The following is an 18061-nucleotide window of genomic DNA, read 5'->3' on the forward strand; positions in this document are numbered from 1 at the left end:
ACCTAATTGGTGGCCATATATGCATAACGATTACGTTGCGATTTGTTCATTGAATGCGAAGAAGAGAGATGCGCTTACTGGCTTCAATTTCTGGGTCAAAATGCCGTGTTATGCCGCTTCGCCGGAGATATCATTGACGGCAGTGCTAGCAACATGTGATTTTTTCCCAGAACTATCACTCTACTAATCACTAGTTGTGTTGCAATTACTACAAACGTGATATGTAATTACCCCAACCAGACAGGCAATTCAGTCAATATGTTTACATTTCAGTGAAAATGCTTTATTTTTTGTATTATGTAAAAATTTGTAATTAGAACATAACAGCTCGCGGTTAGGATGTAGTGTTTCATCTAATATCAGGGCTCTGCTAATACGAACCGTATAGGGGGTTTTACGAGCCAAAATCGTGATCTGATAATGAGGCACGCTGTGGTGAGGGACTCTGAATTAATTTTGGCCCCTTCGGTTTCTTCGTCGAGCCCCTAAATCTAAGTGCACGAGCGTTTTTGCATTTAGCCACCATCGAAATGCGGCAGCCGTGGCCGGTATCTCACCCACTACCTTGAACTCAGCAGCACTAAGCCATAGCCACTTTGCGTGGTCGCGTGGGTGCTTGGGTGAGCGAGGGTGAATAAGGCTAAGCACATACGAATCCATGTTATGGAAGTGTGTGGCATTTGCAGCTTTGTCACTGGAGCGAAGCGCATTTTCAAAGCCAAAAACAAGTGTCTTCCAGCGGCAGGCGCGTGCCGTAAACCCTCGTTTTAACGAAAATCGCCTTATTCGAAATATCGCATTATTCGACGTCTTTCGTGTTCCCACGTAATTATGACTTTTTTTTGCTTCTGCACTCTTAAAACAAATGCCGCATAAAACAAAGTCAGTTTTCTGTCCCGATGAATTCGTTGATTGATTGATTTACCGACCGACCGACCGACCGACCGACCGACCGACCGACAGACCGACCGACCGACCGACCGACCGACCGACAGACCGACCGACAGACCGATTGATTGATTGATTGATTGATTGATTGATTGATTGATTGATTGATTGATTGATTGACACTTTCTATTGGTGCAAGGGCATGAGAGTTTACTGTATTCACTATGCTGCAAAACGCGGTTACAGTTAAGCCATGTAACTTACATGTACCTGACATGTAACTTACGGTAACGAGCATGCAACTGAAATGCTCGTTACCGCAATGCCGGACTACACTAAACGTCGGCGATGGGAGAATAACGGGAACAGTTCCTCGCGCGTATAGTTGGACATAAAGTAATATTGCAAGCGTCATGTGCATCTTAGCGTAGCATCTAATTAAAACGTCTTAACAAAGCTTCACTTAACGTAGATTCCCAAAAAGTGCTTTGGGCCTGCCGCTTTTCTTCAATGTAGTTTCAAAAGTGAAAGCTAGAAGGCTGAGCCCAATGCTGCTTCGCCCCGCATTCTATAACGTCCCTCCCTTCGACCCTTCACATCAATTTTAACGAATGGAGGAGTAGATGATATGGTCATCTCCTCTGCGGCTGATGCCGCGAATGTCGCTATTTTTAAATTTCTGCTGCATTTATTACCGGCCTCTAAGTTGCGTAGTTCATGTTAAAAGACCACGAAACCTGGAAGAAATTGATTGCCCTGTAAAATAACTTAGTTTCATTCTGTGTGTTTCCCTGCCTTTACGCCATCAATATCGTAGCCGCCTTTTACTATTCTCCGCCACAGGATCATTAACCCTTCGTCGATAATCAACAAAGCCCGAGGTTTCGTGCTGGGTAACTATGTCCTGATTTACCCTTCAACGGGTTATTAACGTGAAATAATCGGCTAGATGGGTAATTATTTTCAGGCTGGAAAAGCCCTAAGGACCAGGACTAAGTAAAGAGAGAGAGAGAAACGTGGTGGTAAAGGTAGATGAAAAGACAACACGCTGCACCATTACAGACAGGTGCGCCATTTCCTCATCATTTAACAAGAAAACTGGCGCACTGACATCATTTTTTTTTTCATCTTGTTTTTCGGTAAGCTTCGACGATTTCCCGGGTCATTTGGTTGTTGTTGTTGTTTTTTTCTAGTACTTCGCACTTATCAAATTCGGGCTAGCAATCATACTCGTTGTCCTATGAGCGCACTTTTTTACAAAAGCCCCCGGATGGTCTGAAGCTGACAATCTTTCGATCGATACTGCGACATACTACCAAAATATACGCTGTGTGGTTTCTGCAATATAAGTCATGGTTTCAACATGAATGGCTTGGCCGCTTTTTGACTGATGTGGTCTCTGAGCTTTAATAAATCTCAGCATAATTTGCCGAGGGAAAATTTTGTTATCAGGTGCCCTCGGAGTCTACTTAAATGCACTGGAGTGAAGGTGTGACTCAAGCAACTTTTCTTCGTAGTAATACCCACCGTGGTTGCCTAGGCGATGGTGTTGGGCTGCTAAGCACGAGGTCGTGGGATCAAATCCCGGCCATGGTGGCCGCATTTCGATGGGGGCGAAATGCAGAAAACACCCGTGTACTTAAATTTATGTGCACGTTAAAGAACCCCAGGTGGTCCAAATTATTTCGGAGTCCCCCACTACGGCATGCCTCATAATGAGATCGTGGTTTCATCAGGGTATGCCAATAAATCATCATCGTCATCATCATGGTATACGACCGGATCTGTTATATTCATAGGTAGCGGTACAATGTAGATATCTTAAGCAAAAGAGAAAATATTAAGGAGATGCACGCAAAATGCTAGACTGAAAAGCATGCATAGCGTACCTGATTAGCTCAAACAGCCTAGGTGAATATCTGTCACAGCCCCGTTTAAAAGAAGATGGCAACAAATCATCATCATGGTCGGGAAGCCACATGAAAGCGCTGCGTGAAGGCTCCTTGATCTGATATAGAGTCATTCTAATCTGTGGTAGAGTTACTTTACTTGGCGGTGTCCATGATCAGTTCCTATTTTCCTTCAAATCAAAACTGGTTAATCTGTGCCCATGTGTTGCCTTTCATTTGTCCCGTCGTTTAGCACTCCTCCAAAGGCTTTAAGGTGCCAACAAGCTCAGTCTTCAACCCTTCTCCATGAAAGGGTCCGAGTCGAAGTCCGCATGTGAACACAATGGTACATTTACTTAAAAAATTGCTAAGTGATTGTAACGAATAACTTCGCTGATCATCATTTCACTGTAATTTGTAACGTTGCGAAGAAAGCGGAGATATATTTGTTGCCGAAACTTCCAACGTCATAATAAATGAACTCGTAATCAGAAAGAAAACTGAGGACTACGCTAACGAAGTATAGGAAAAATGAAAGCGCTTCTACCCATGCATTTCCTACTTTGTCCGCCTAGTCCTAAAGTTTTTACCTCTCGAGTAACAAAAAAGCCGAGCCATTTGAGAGTTCGCATAGATGGTGTGGCCTGATTACACTCTTGGTAGTACTGGACGAAGCTTTAACGGTCGTGTGACGCACCAGGTCCGGGGCAAAAGTTAAGAACGCCAGAGCTCTTTAGTCAAACCAGTTGCGGAGGAGTTCCTCACAGGCCCCATGCTTCAAAACGCGGACACAGTGACCGGCGAACCGCACAGGGGGCTGCCGACTCTCACGCCACCTACGGAGACGAAAACTAACTATAAAACTCAACTTTTTCGACACAACCCATCAAGATTTCGGCACTTCATATAAGCAAGGCTAAATAACCGGTGTCTCCCATCAGCCACCCTATCATTTTTCTTTTAACTGCTTATCTATTCTTCACCCTTTCCCCCTCCCCAAATCTAGGGTAGCCAACCGGGCACGTCCTTGGTTAACCTCCCTACCTTTCCCTCTTCGTTTCGTTCTCTCTCTTTTCGCTAACATTGGCTATTTCAATTACTTTTCATCAGGTGATGGCAGACGCCGAGTTTAATCTCGCCGCTCACTGGGCGGCGGCGCGTCAGTCGATTCTGCGTTCTGCTCGCAGTCTCCTAAGAACGACCATAGCGCAAGACGAGGAATGACGACGCAGACGCCATCGCGCTGGAATGTATACCGCCGTGCTTTGGCACGGAAGCAGCGCAGGAAGGAAGCGAGGTGCACGGGTACTTTCGGGGAGACCCTGCAGCCCCAGCAGCAGAAGAGCAGACCGCGCCAGGCGGCGCGAGGCGGGAAGGAAAAAGAGGGCGTTAGGTGTAGCAGTGGAAGTGGGGAGTGCGACTGAGACAAGACATTGCTAGGCTTAGCGGAAGCGCGGCGGGGGGGAAAAAAAACAAAAGCTTTCCCCCGAAGGAAGCGGGAAAGTTTGAGAAAGGTGCGCAAGATGAAACCACGGTGGCTGCGGTGGCAGCGGTGAGAGAAGGGAAAACGAAAGTGCGAGCGCGCGCGTGTGTGTGTGTGCAGCACTTCTGCAACACCGCCGTGTTGCAGAAGTGTAGGACGTCCCCGTCGAGCTCGCCAAGGAGAAAGAAAATGGAGGGGGGGGGGGGGGGGAAATAGGAAGAGAATGACGCAGAAGAAAGGAGTGACAAGAACAAAGCGAGGAATCACATTCTTCTTCGGTGCTCCTTTCGGAGACATTTATTATTTCGTTCGTTCACGTTCTCGTGTGCATGCTTTGTGTGCGTCTGTGTGGCTGGCGGCGTGCGAGGCTATAGCTGCCACTGCAGCGCGCTGACGCGGGTCGGTACGCCGGCTGCATCGCAAGCGCTGAGGCACGGCAAACAGCGACGTCACGCCGGGGAAAAAAAAACGCGATGAAAACAGCAACAAAAATGACAAAAAGGGAGGGAATGCAAAAGGAGAAGGGCACGCCAATCTATGTTCGTCCTCCTTCTCCTCTTTCGCAATCTCCAGGGGTCGCTACGTGCCTCTGCCTCCCCCTTTTTTTTTCTTATGTCTTCTTACATCTCTAGTCCTAACGGCATCCTCATCTCATCCTCCCCTCCCGAGTTCCACCACATTCCCAGCAGCACCGCGCGGCAAACAAATGAAATAAACGAGACAATAACAAAAACAAAACACGGGTACGCAGGTGGCAAGGGAAAGGGCGCGCAGCACAGCGACCGAGCAAGCAATAAATACTAAAGGAAGGCAGAAAGCTTCGTTTCTCCCGTCTCTCCTCTCGCATGTACGGCGTTGGAATGCGCGGCGCTGTGTGAGATACGGTGCTCCGGCCTCTTACCGACTTTTTTTTTCTTACACCTACTTGCGCACGCCGGGTTTTCCCTCCTCCTCTTCTTCCATCCACAGCGTAATGCCTTTCTTTCTCTCCCCTCGCAATCCCTGCCTAGAACGCAATCCCGGCACCCATGCTTCACCCCCTCCCCTCCTCCTCGTGCACACTTCCCTCTTCCTCTTCAATACTCTTCCGCATCCCGGCAGCATCGCATCCCTATCTTTCTCTCACCGTCCCCTCTCCGCTTTCGCTGCATCGTGACCCGAGCGATGCTTTTCCCGCCTCCGCTGGTCCGCTCGCTCGATACGGCGCAGCGGTTGCTATGGAGACGACCGTTCGTTCCCGAGCCGCGCTCCCTCTTTCCCCTTTCGGGGTCGCCTCTGCTCCCGCGTCATCCCTATGCCACCCTTATTCGTCCCGAAGCCGAGGCTCGATCGATACTGCGGCACGCTGCGCACCATCCAAGACGCATGCGCGGTGCGATCCCGCCGGCCGGTCGAAGGAGAGCTGTTGCTGTTGCTTCCCTGCCAGCCACGTCTCCCCACCGTACACCCTAGTTCCACCACACCCCCGTTGCCATGGGACCCCGGCACGGTCCCTGCTTGTCCTCTCCCCTCGCATCACCGCTTGAGGGCGGGAGGAGAAACGGCGGTGTTGGCTTCGGCGGAATGAAGGAGGTCGGGGATGGCTGTTGGGGAGACGTTGGAACTCCTTCCTTTCTTCCCCTTTCTCACACCATCATCCCTCGTTCTCCCTAACCTCCGACAGGAGCAAGGCAGCACGCGGTTGCTTCACTTTGTTCCCCTCTTCTCGCTCACTCTAACCCACTCCTCCACACCCTCCTACCCTCCTAGCCACCATCGCCGCCACCCTTGCCCTCTGTCGCCGTCTCCTCCGATCCTCATCCGTATTCTCGAGCCGCTTCGCGCACATTCCCGCGTCACTTCTTTAGTTTGTCGTCTGTTCCCTCTCAGCTTATCCTTGGTCGTCTGTTTGTTCTTTTCCCGACAGAAGTACCGCCGCCTGCAACACTATCTCTCACCCCCAACCCCCACCACTCCCCAAGTGCTCCGACGCTCTCCATCTGCATCTTTCCTTACTCCTTACCATTCTCTCCCTCATCGACTCAGCCTTCATCCCTATTCGGGAGCTTCATCCCCTTCGCCGCGCGTGCAGCGCCGTCTTTAGTCTCTTGTCTGTACTTTCTTTCGCCGTTGCTTCATTCTTAGTCTTTTAGCAATCTTCTGCTTGTTCCAAGCGCTGCCCCTCTGGCCGTCTGCAACTATTACGGAGGTCTTCTTTTTATTTGTGCGTGCATAAGCGCAGTGCGACCAGACTTCGCGACAGCTACTCCCCGCTCTCCTTTCCCTACCTTTACGCACACACAAACACACGTACACACACGCGCGCACGCTCCCGTTTTCTGTCTGCCCTCCCCATTTCTCCCCTTTCCTTCCCTATACACCGACGCGTGCCGATGCTCACCTTTTGTACTCTTCACGTCGAAACTTTTCGGGCAGCGTTGTCAATTCCGCGCGCGTGCGGCGCACTCGGGCTGTCTTCGTTTGTTTAACCTTATACACACCCGCCCCCTTCGTTCAACGTTTGCCTGCTTTGCCTTAGAAGTAACGCCGCGTCCACATCCAAAGCAAGAGGTAACAAAGATGTGCTAGGGGAAAACAGAGCAGTGCCAGGAAACGACGGACGCAGGAACGAACCGGACGAGGAGCGTGAAAGTGCTCCAAGATGGCCGAAGTTCCCTCTCTGCGCCGTTACCAGCTCCAAAAGCTCGGGGACTGGACAATGCGATATACTCAAATTGGTGTACAACCACGTAACGCTTATAACAGCTAGGATAACCGTTAGCTGTTGCGCTGGCCCCGATGTCAAGAAGGAGATAGACGCAAAAGGCCGGGAGGTTCAGAAGACGCCCGCCCCGTAGTGGAGCGCAATCTGTTACCGCTAACTGCGTTGAAACGACAAAAAAGAGCAGAGCTGTATCACCGTAGACTGGTAAACAATCCTTTCATATATAGGTATCGGCGTTCGTTTCGCGAAATTTAGATGAATATTAGTGGAGAAAACAGCTGCCATATTTCCGACTTTCGAATTGCGCACCGGAACATCAGCACAGGCGTGTCAGTGTTACGTCACGTACTTCGAAGTATTTCTGTCCCATTCGTCCCGTTTTTGACAAACAGGGAGTTCTCGAAACTAAGCTCTCGCGGGAAATTTAACCCGACGTAGGTACCCGTCTTTCACTCTTGAGTCCTTACCAAGGGCCTTGTAATGTTAAGAGTGGCTGTTTTGCTACTGCACAAGCGCATTTACTAATAAAGCTTTATTTACTCTCCTTCGTTAGAGTTTCTTTACCAGTAACTATGTAAGTGCTGTCACACTAACCAGGGTAACTGTGTGAGAATGTACAGTGAAACCCACTCTTGATGGCGTAACAATGACGTATTGCTTAGATCAGATAGCATAAGCTTAATCGCAAACTTTTGCGGCGGCCCTATGTCGAATGAAAGAAAGTAGAACATACACCAGTCCGGTCTGCTACCCTATACAGGTGGCCGGGACGAATAAGCAATACGCCTGAATGACTGTTCTAAGCAATTGCGCCTGAATGACTGTTCTCAGGTAACATCGAGCGCGGAACAGAGCAACAGTAAGATTGGGTAAACGGAACGGCGCCCGCATCAGCTTGAGTAATTGTAAACGGGCTCGTAAGCGCGCTCGGCGAATTCGCGTAGGGTTTCATGCCGCGCAAATGAACATCTCGGCAGAGGGGAACACGCAGGACTAATGAATTAGAAGCCACGGTAAGAGTCGTAATATTCACGTTGCGCGGAGCCCAGGACGGATTTTGTACTCTCTCAACTTTGTCAGTGTCCGATCCGAATATAAAGACGAAGACAATGACTTTAATTTTTCGGTCTGTTCGCTTGCCTTCGTAGAATCTGTTCAATCTGTTCCGTAAAATCTCTCAGATTTAAGGTCCGGTCTAGCCGACTTTAAGAAATAGCGAACCTTCGCATCTCATCACCATTTATTAAACGCCGACATTTGACGGCAGTAATTCATTCGGAAAAAAAGAACAGCTGGCGCCATCTTTTGATAGATTCCCAGCATTGAATTTTTTATGACGCAATTGAGTTCGCTCGAGAAGTAAGCGATGTCGTGCACGGATTCGAAGTCACTTCATTGGATTTTAAGTCAAGCGAGCTGTTGAGGAGAACGTTTAAGTCAACAATGATTACAACAAGTTTTATAGTTACGAAAAACTTTAAATCTTTCAACTAGACATTTGGCACTGGCTGCTTGCCTTTGCAAATAACATGGGCAGGCCGTCCAGTTCAGCTGCACACTAAAGAATTAGAGTCATAAAGGGGGAAATGCAACACCTAGCTACTCTACAGGAATCATGTTTACTTATTTTGAAGTCCTTTGTGACGGTAGAATAATCGATAACAGAACATTTGCTACAAATACTCATCGGCCCGCGTGAATACATTCATATATCTCAACGCCTCACCTCCACGATCACCAGAGAGAAAATTTTTCATGCAGTGAAACAACCGGGAGAATTCGTTGTTTACTAACTTTTCCCTTTTGGCCAAGCGAAAGGGTTCTCTTAATTCATGTATTTGCGGAAGTGAAAGTGCACCAAAAGATAAAGGAAGCCATCGTCAGGAACGTTTTAACAATTGATGGCACATTAAAAACGCCGCACATCCGGTTACCACGCATGATACCCGATACTGTTGTACAAAACACGCATTGAAATGACGCGCTTTTCCCACCACTTCGCTCTATGTGGGTCACCAAATGCGTGCACACCACTAAAAAAACACTCGTACGTAAGTTTATCGTGAAAAATTCGGGCTACCTGAGGAGCGAGACATCGTTCGAGCGAGGGACGCACACTCGAACGTCAGCCTCGTGAATTCGCCTGTTTAACCTGCACGTTTTGCTCACACAAACACATACAGAAAGATTCGCGTTGCTTTCGCGCTTAGTTCATTTCGCAACGACTGCAAAGCGACAAGACTGTCCAAGTGAGAAGTTTCGATATCTGACACAGGCGCTCTGCGAAGAGAAAGCAAAAAAATAACACGCGCAGTGCCAACTTTTTCAATACACCCCTGCATACGCGAGAGCTTGGCGAAGCACCGTGTACTCACATGATCTCTCCCGTCCAATGTGTTCGTCTGCTGTCGTCCCATGTTGCATTATCTTTTTCATAGCTGATCGCTCAATATGGGAATTTCAAATTTCCGTCGTTTCATGCCCACAAAGCTTGCAGCGCCGCCGTACCGGTAGTGCTATTATCGTAGTCTTCGTAGTTGAGAGGTTGCATCCGGTTGGGTAAGCCGAGTGCCTGCGCTGTGTTTGTGTATTTTAACGCGATAGCGTTAAGGGCCCCGTGTCACAGAAAATCCGTCGTCGGCGTGGATGCCAGCGTCCGTGGCGGAGAAAGTCATCCTCAACCACCCGGAGCGCGCAGGCCGCCCACGTGGTGCAGGGCTTTGGTGAACGAAAAGGGAATTTCTCACATCAAAATCCGTCAGAAAAATGGTAAAGTATGACTTAACCACAACCTCAGGCATGGTGGCGTCGGATTGTAATTTTAATGTACGAGAAAACGTAATTCTGTTACGAGGAAACTCAAACACAAACCCCTTTTTCAGCATTTCTACCGTACCAACACGGTGGGCTCGGGTAGTTTACTTGCGAAAATGCTATCCAGATGGCGCTCGCAACCTCGGCAAGTCAAATTAATAAAATAATTTAAAAGAAGGTGCTAGGGCCTTCACAATTTAATATAAGACGACTTACATTGCCCCTGTAAAAACGTCTTCCCAGCAACGCATTTCTGCATAAAAGTGAACCGACATAAAGGGGATCGGTGTAAGCTTGGTCCTTGTAAGCTGGCTTTCCCACGTTCTGTGTTTCAGTGAAGCCCACTGAAAGAAAAATGCGATGTGAGCGGGGCCCGATAACGCTAGCGCGTTTCTCTCTTAAAGGGAAAGCTTCAGCGTCCTCCAATTTTTGTGACTTTGGATGTCTCCTCACGTTTTTTTTTTTGATTGCCGCAGGCCAACAACATACGATGCGACGACGGTGACGTACCTGGATCCTTATGTGTGCTCGAATAAAACTGCTGATTTGAAGGCAAGGTCTTAGCTGCCTCCATGCGAGGTTGCCGTATCTGGGATTTCATGATCTTGTAAACTTCCAAAAAATGTGGTTGATCCCTCTTATATAGGAATCGGTATAGAACACAAAAGTGAAACGTGTCTTCACAGAAGTAGTGTAATGTTTATTGCACATTGATATATAATGTCTATTGGTGTTTTGTGGCTAAAGCGCCCTTAGGCGTTGATGCACCCACGCTGACGCCTGGTGGCACGTCTCCTCCATCACGACTACCAACGTCGATGACCATGAGCAACCGTCGTGCATATGGAAGCTGCACTACGCTGCACACGCTAGCACAACGCGCAATACAAAGCACGTAACTGAATCGTCACCGAGTCAAATCAGCGCGTACAGCGCGTCGTAATTGCAGCCTCCGCGATCAACTTCAGAAACATTTTCAGAGCTAATTGCGGAGGCCACGCTCCGCTGTGCTGAGTGCGGTGAACGCCACCTAGGTGGCGTTGGTAGTGCTTCTTGATGCCAGCGTCCCTTCGAATGCTGGCATCGAGGCGTCGTAGTGCTGAGACCACCGAAGCGTTCACTGTCGGTGCGCGTTAGTGTCATAATGCAGTACTTCTCTTTTCTGCTCGTAGGCGGCGGCACCGCCCCGAGCAAGAGCGCGGGTACACGGAGGAGTGTTAGATATATAAGGCGCGTCTGTGTAGCTCTCTGCAAATGCGTTTGTGGCGCAATGGGTTAAACGCTCGGCGATCTATCGTCGCGGACCGAGAGGTCGTGGGTTCGATTTCCAAATTTTGCATGTTTGTGGAACTTTTTCTTCTGGTTTCTTTCTTTGTATTATGTTCTATGACGTATTTCCGTGACGGAAATACGTCAGTGAAGTCTTGGTGGACCCCGGCATAAAACACTTTCGTGTTAAAAAAATACGGTCATTTCGGGTCTCTAGATTGCCGTAGTGAGTGGAAAAAAGTACCAAAATATAGATTTATAGAAGACAAGAAGCGAGAATAAGTCGTAGAGTAGTTAAATTTAACGCTAGGGCTTAATTCGCGCCCCTGTGGTCGAAAATCAGCCACATTGTACAATATCCCTGTAAAGAGGGCACCGCCGCAGTTGCAGACATGTTGAGGCGAAGCCGCTGTACGGCACACGCTTGAGAAATGGAGAGATTTCGCTCGGACTAAGCAGGCTCGCGCTACGCAATATTGTCTGGAAGGCTATTTCGACGGTGAGCACAAAACGTGATAATTAGTAGCAGAGTAGGCAAAAATTATTTATACACGCATAATTAGCGCCAAGATAGTCGAACTTAACCACATTGTAAGATAGAATGCCTATCTCCGTAATGGCTCCTTGGTGAAAAAAAAAAGCGAAAGGCAACCAATTGTCGACGCTAAAGAAGACAAGGTCGACGTAATTGCGCGTGAAATACGATATCAATTAGATAACAAATGAGAGAATAAATAACATGAATAAGAGACAGAGTAGACAAATATAATCAACATTTAGATTTCGAATCATTTGAACCACCAACAGACAGACAGACAGACAGACAGACAGACAGACAGACAGACCAGACTTCTCCGGCATTCTCTTTTTCTCGTTCTTCTTTGTTGTTCCCGGATCACATTGAAATAAGCGTCTTTCGTGTTCTCTTGTGTGTAGCAATAAAATAACAGTCGTTAAGAAGCAGTAAACAAGAACGGCAAAACAAAAAAACGGCCTACCTACACAATTTGGCTCAAACAAACTTGCGCACTTTCGGTTCACCTGCGATATTAAATTGGGCGAACACCCACTCTCCTTTAAGGCGGGATCCATGGAAGCCCCTCGCTCTGTCGGACGGCGCGCGACTCTTCACTATCCGCGCACAAGGATTTATCAAAATTTGCATGCCGACACATCTGATCCCTACTGCCACTTTCTTCTATGGTGTTTTTTTTTTTTCATCTCTCCTGTAGGGGAAAAAACACTGTTCTCTCTGGAAGTGCATACCGATGAGTTTCAACGCCAGCCCCGACACTGCCCAGCCCTAACCCTGCGTCGTTTCGAAACTTTCGCCGGAGGATTACCGGAGGGTTTTGCACGGCTGATGTCGTTCTGGTCCTCGTCGTGTCGTGTCCACCGCCTTACGCCTCCGCGGGACGAGCGGACTCCCGTAAAGCCTCCCGGCAAATCGCATCTTTTCAGACCTGATACATAATCAATGAACTTCTCTAAAGCCTCGCGCTGTCACGCATAATGCGAGAGCGCCGAAATCTCGGTTCGTGTGCATAAAGTAGGCACTTTCGCAAGCTCTAAAAAACGGTTGAGTCACGTCGTTTTCGTAAACTTCCAGCCAATATACCGACGGTGAAGTGTGCGAAACTTAGAGCGAAGATCTTGTTGAATGTTAGCTAAGAATTTTCAGTGAGAGGAACTTTTTCTTTTTCAAGACGAGTTCTACGCGAGCTGTCAGTAGATGTACAATGACTACAACATCCGCTGAAGCGCTGATAGGTCTGGAAGGATATAGCTGGAGGCTATTCCCTCTTTCCAGTGCCCTTAGACATGTCGACACTTCTTTTGACACGACTGGGTCTTCCATTGCGAAAGTCATGCATAATATTCAGTTGGAGAAGCAGTTGCTGTCGCTGAATCAGTCAAAGTGAAGAAAAACAGTGACGTTTCGGATCCCCGTGCGTCTATAAATGCAACAAGCAGTAAACAGAATGACGACAAAATTCACGTGGCTATTGTAAGGGTGGGTATATGTGGCGCAGAAGATTCGTGCGTTGACAATATTGAGCGTGGACCGAGATGTCTCCGAAAGCACGTATCGTGAAATTGCAGCTGATCACCGTCAACCACCACCCTCCTCCGCACCACTTCGTTTCGCTTTGTTTCTCCGTCATTACCTGCAAAGTTCTGCCTTTTTATTTATTTGTCAAGCTCTGGCTGCGGCTAGACAATCGCCTGCACTCTCGAACACCACGAGAGCGGATGTGTTCCTTAGCCGATTATTACTAATAATCTTGCAAAAATATACAGTGCTTTTTTAGCTGCACTGGATATTTTAGAACTGCCTGTGGCAGAGCTAATTACTTTTTTAATTCATCATTTTATGGCACATATTTACATCTACGTCCCCAAGACGTATCCACTTGAAACGAATTCTCCAGACTACGCCAGTGCACGAACAAGAATTCGTGCTCTTTTCTGATCGCTATGGTATGCTGCTGCAGAGAGCGCGAAAGCCCAGACTTCGTGTTAACAAAATGAGAGAGAGAGAAATCCTTTAATGAAAAAAACACGCAGATCCAACGCGATGTTGCAATCTAACTGGCGCGAAGCTTGTTTGACTTAGTGAGGTAGCAACAGTGTCAGACGATACGAGCACAGTCTCGTCACCCGCAACTGTCTGTCTAACGATTATAAAGGCGGTATCCGCCTAAGAACCCTTGTACAATACATTGCCACATTGCCTTCTACATATCTCGAAATTCACCCGGAAGTGATTACGCAAAATATTCATTCTACTCTGAAAGACTCGGCATGTCGCTCGGGATGTGTGTCATAAAGGGTGAAAAGGCAGAGAGAGAGAGAGAGAACAAAACACACACACAGGCACACACAAAGTCCCCGAAAATAGACTGCCGCATAACCAAGTCTTTCATTCACACCTTTCACAAGCACAACCCACAACCGTTCAATCACAGACACCCGCAGCACAGGCATGGTTACGTGGATGAAGGGCACGGTCGGAGGAAGTACTGAGCTTCAGTATGCGGTGGTTACTGAGCTCACATCTTTCAGCTTGCCACCAGTCGGTCGCTCCGAACATGCGTTACGCAACCTGCTACATAGAGCCCAGGGACATAAGAACCTAGCGCATAGTGGAAGAACGCTTGGAGAAGTGAATTCGGAGAACAAAACGCCGTCAGTTTCCCCTTTCGGGCTGAAGTGAGTCGTACCTTCTGCTGTTTAAGTTGCTGGTAAAGACGTAGAACTTTGGGAGCGTCTTTCTTGTAACGCACGGGGAAGTGATTTAAATTAGGATATAGAACACGTCAGTGGAAAAAAAAAGACACGGCATGGAGAAGCGAACTTTCAATTGTTTTAGCCTGGTCTCAGCAGCAGCCGTTTCTTCGAGGAACTCGGCGTTGGGTGTAAAATTTGATTTCCGAATGCTCTTTGACAGTCGACATTGAACGCTCTTTTTCTAAAAGATAACGTATTTCGTTCTGTAGTTTTTCTTGATCTGTGCACTTATTTTGATAGTATTCGCTCTTTCATAAACTATTTCTTTTTCGCAGTTCTTCTGTGTCTCTTGTTTTAACGCCCGTTAACTAAATCGTCTGCCACATGCGTCGCGAAAATCTGTAGATGATCAAAAAATGCTTGGCACAATCTACTGGGCGAGTACTCGAAGCGCCTTGTGGGAGTTCTCTCAAGTGCTGTGACTTCAGCGCCAGAACTATAAATGGTTAAAGTTCGCGGGATGCCTTATGAAAAAAGAAGTTTCGTGCAACCATTCCTAAAACCACGCTGTTTGCCGTTAGTTATTCATTTTCCAACGTCACGGCCTATTTGCGCAAGCAACCCATTCTCTATTTTACGAAGTTAATCACAAACTTCGCATGAGATGCCAGCCTCCCCAAGAAAAAAATAAACGCGCTAAAGCAAAAACAACCAGCTTCGAGGCTGTTTGTCCTTACTAATTGCAGGCAATAATTTGGCCCAGTGGCTCGTAAGGAGAGCAGCCATTTCTTCGCCGTCACCGTTATATGTGCAGCAAAAAGGCTGCACTTCGCCCCTGCCAAGCATGGCAGCCGCAGCTCTGCTTTCAAACCAGCCTGATTCCTTTTGCCATCTTTGTGTGTTTCGGAAACAAAAGAGCAGTAATAACTTACGATTACGCCGGGCTGCTTCTGCAAGATCTTTCTGTTTCCCCTGCAGAAGTTGCCTGCAGACGACAAACTCGTTAATGAGCGTGCTGTTCTCGGCGAGAAAACGTGCAGTTGTCGCGTTCGCAGCCGAAATTAGTCCGGAGCATGCACATTCATGAGGGGAGTTCGTGCGGACACAATAAGTGTGCTGTTCCGTATTTCTTGTTCTTTTTCATTTTTCTTTCATTTACGGACCTTATTACTTCCTTGCCTGTGCCACCGAACAGGGATCTGGGTGACCCGCGGTCTCGGTAGATGCGCGCAGTAATATGAATACTGTGAGCTGCACTGAGGCGGTTGCTAGTGCGAAGCCAAAAATATCAACGCGTTCCCAGAGGAGTGACACGAATCCAATATGCAGATGCGCGTTATCCAAGCAATCGCTGCATTTATAGCTCTCCGTGTGTGCTGTGCAAACGCCTATTCTAGCAAGAGAAAATAACATTTTGTCGACGGCTTTTGCGGTGTCGTCTGTTTGCGCTTCTGGGCAGCAGGCGAGGACGCGAGCACGGACATGTGAACGTCGCGGACCAACACGGTGCACTTCATCACGGTTGCTTTTGATTGCTTGACACTGCTCCTGTAGCACTGCTGCAACACTTTGTGACTTTGTCAATGGGTTTTACGATTAATATATTTCTCACACGAAGTGTTCACTGTTTCGTCCAAAAATGGTTGGTATTGGTACTGCACCCTTGCGAAAACGTAGATTCGGCTTTCTAGCGGATCCTCGTGGAGTTCATTCTAGCACACTCCCAATGCCGTATAAATCACAGTAGAGCGCGTCTCTCAAGCGTGAATGCTTGGCACGCGTCTACAAATACTGCATTTGATTAGTCCAAAGATTCGCCGTATCCGGATAAACGCACGAACCGGACACATCATCCACATTTTATTTATGTATTCGCCGCCAAATTCTGAGTAAAGAAATATTAAGGGTAACGTTTCTTACAGTTGCTCGAAAGATACATATTGCGCAGGAAAAAGTAGTGCAGTAGTGGCTCTAACCGCCTAGAGCCTACTCTATTGCGATAAGTAGATGAAAAATATCTCGAAACTTCACAGAAACTTTCTTTACACCTCTTTGTGTCTTCGTAGTGCAAGTTCATTCTTTCTAGTTCTGGAAAGCCGTACCATTCCGAAGCACTGCATGAACATTTCAGCTGACATTGTACGCCCTCAATGCAGTGTGCTTCGGCTTGTAAGGGCCGACGACGCATCCGTGGACGCACAGACAACCTGCAGGTGTGTAAACAAAGCGGGCGTAGTTAAGAAAAGAGTTTAGTTGGGGTGTTCATAAAATAATTGTGCAGAAACCATGGGCGTTCATTGTCAACGAACGAACGAACGAACGAACGTGAGCGAGAGAGAGAGAGAGCGCGCGAGCGGACGAGAAACAGTGTGAGAGAACAAACGTTTTCCTTGTCGAGTCCGAGCACCGACCATCTACCAATGACCAACAACGAAAACGGCTAAAAGAGCGAAAGGAAGCTATTCGCTTCAAAGTGACAGGATATAAGAAGGCCAGATTACACTGACTCTGCACTTCTTGTACACCGCCTAGAAACCGACGTAAGCGATTGTTATCACGGGAAAACGCCTTAAAACGTGAGCCGCACTGCTTCCGACAACATTCGACAAACTGAAGGCCAATGTTGTTTGCAGCGACTGCAACGCCTCCACATCGTGGTGATATGGTTCTATACTAATCTGTGACATAACTCTACACCGAAAGTGACAGCCGCACCTCCTCATTTCTGTTGCGGAACTCTACCCCGAATGTCTTACGTAACTTAACGCCAAAAGTCACAGCAGCGCCCCCGCATCCCGGTGATGTAACTCTACAACAAATGTGTGACGTGACTCTACGCCCTTAAGTGACAGCAGCGCCACCTCGTTTCAGTGACGCAACTCAGCTAAAGCGACCGCATCCCGGTGACATGACTTCGCAGCAAATATGTGACGTAACTCGACGCCGAACGTGACAGTAGCGTCACCGCATGTCCGTAACGTATAACTCTACGCCGAAAGCGAGAGCAGCGCCACCGCACCTCTGTGACGTAAACCTTCGCAGTTCTTATCACAGTGGAAAAACACACCGCGTCAAAACACGCTCGCCCCCTTTCACTGGCGAACTCTATATCTCCATCCTTCCCGGCCGCTGTACGTTTTTATGAAGACAGAGCTCCGGAGATTACGCGCGCAAGAACGTGTCCGGTCCCTCTGCAGCCAGTGACACCATTCGAGTAGCTATGCATCTGGCGGCGACAGCCCGACAAAGAGGTCCAAGCCAGTGCCGCAGCATTTTGCCATTTCTTCTCGGCTCTTCGTCGCGTGGTGCCCCGCGCAATATAAGCCTTCTTCTCTTTGCTCATTCGTCCGCGAGCGAGACTTTCTATTACGTCACGTGGCAGCCTTCCTCCGACAACGAATGACGGCGAGTGGTTGCGCAATCCGCTGCAAGAATTGCGCAACGTCGTACGCGCGCCTTGATTGGATGCAGAGGCGCGCGTCATTTGTTTTGCTTTTTCACTTCTGTTTCTTTCTTTTTTTTTTTCGAGATCAAAAACAGGGGTCGAAGACGGTGGCCTTTGGACACATTGTGGCGAAGTGTTTCAGATTTCACGCTATTATCGCTAGAGGAGAATCCGGCGCTGCAGTCGTTCAGCAACCATAGGAATGCCGGACAGGTAGTACAGTCAAACACGAAAGTTTACGGACCACGGGATCTCAGAAAACATTCAATTTCCGAGTCTGTAGTCAGTAAAACCGAACATCACAATGTTGTTTATAGACTATTTTACGGAAGCGTATA

This window comes from Dermacentor silvarum, chromosome 10, assembly GCF_013339745.2.
Source record: "Dermacentor silvarum isolate Dsil-2018 chromosome 10, BIME_Dsil_1.4, whole genome shotgun sequence".
Taxonomy (NCBI): Eukaryota; Metazoa; Arthropoda; class Arachnida; order Ixodida; family Ixodidae; genus Dermacentor; species Dermacentor silvarum.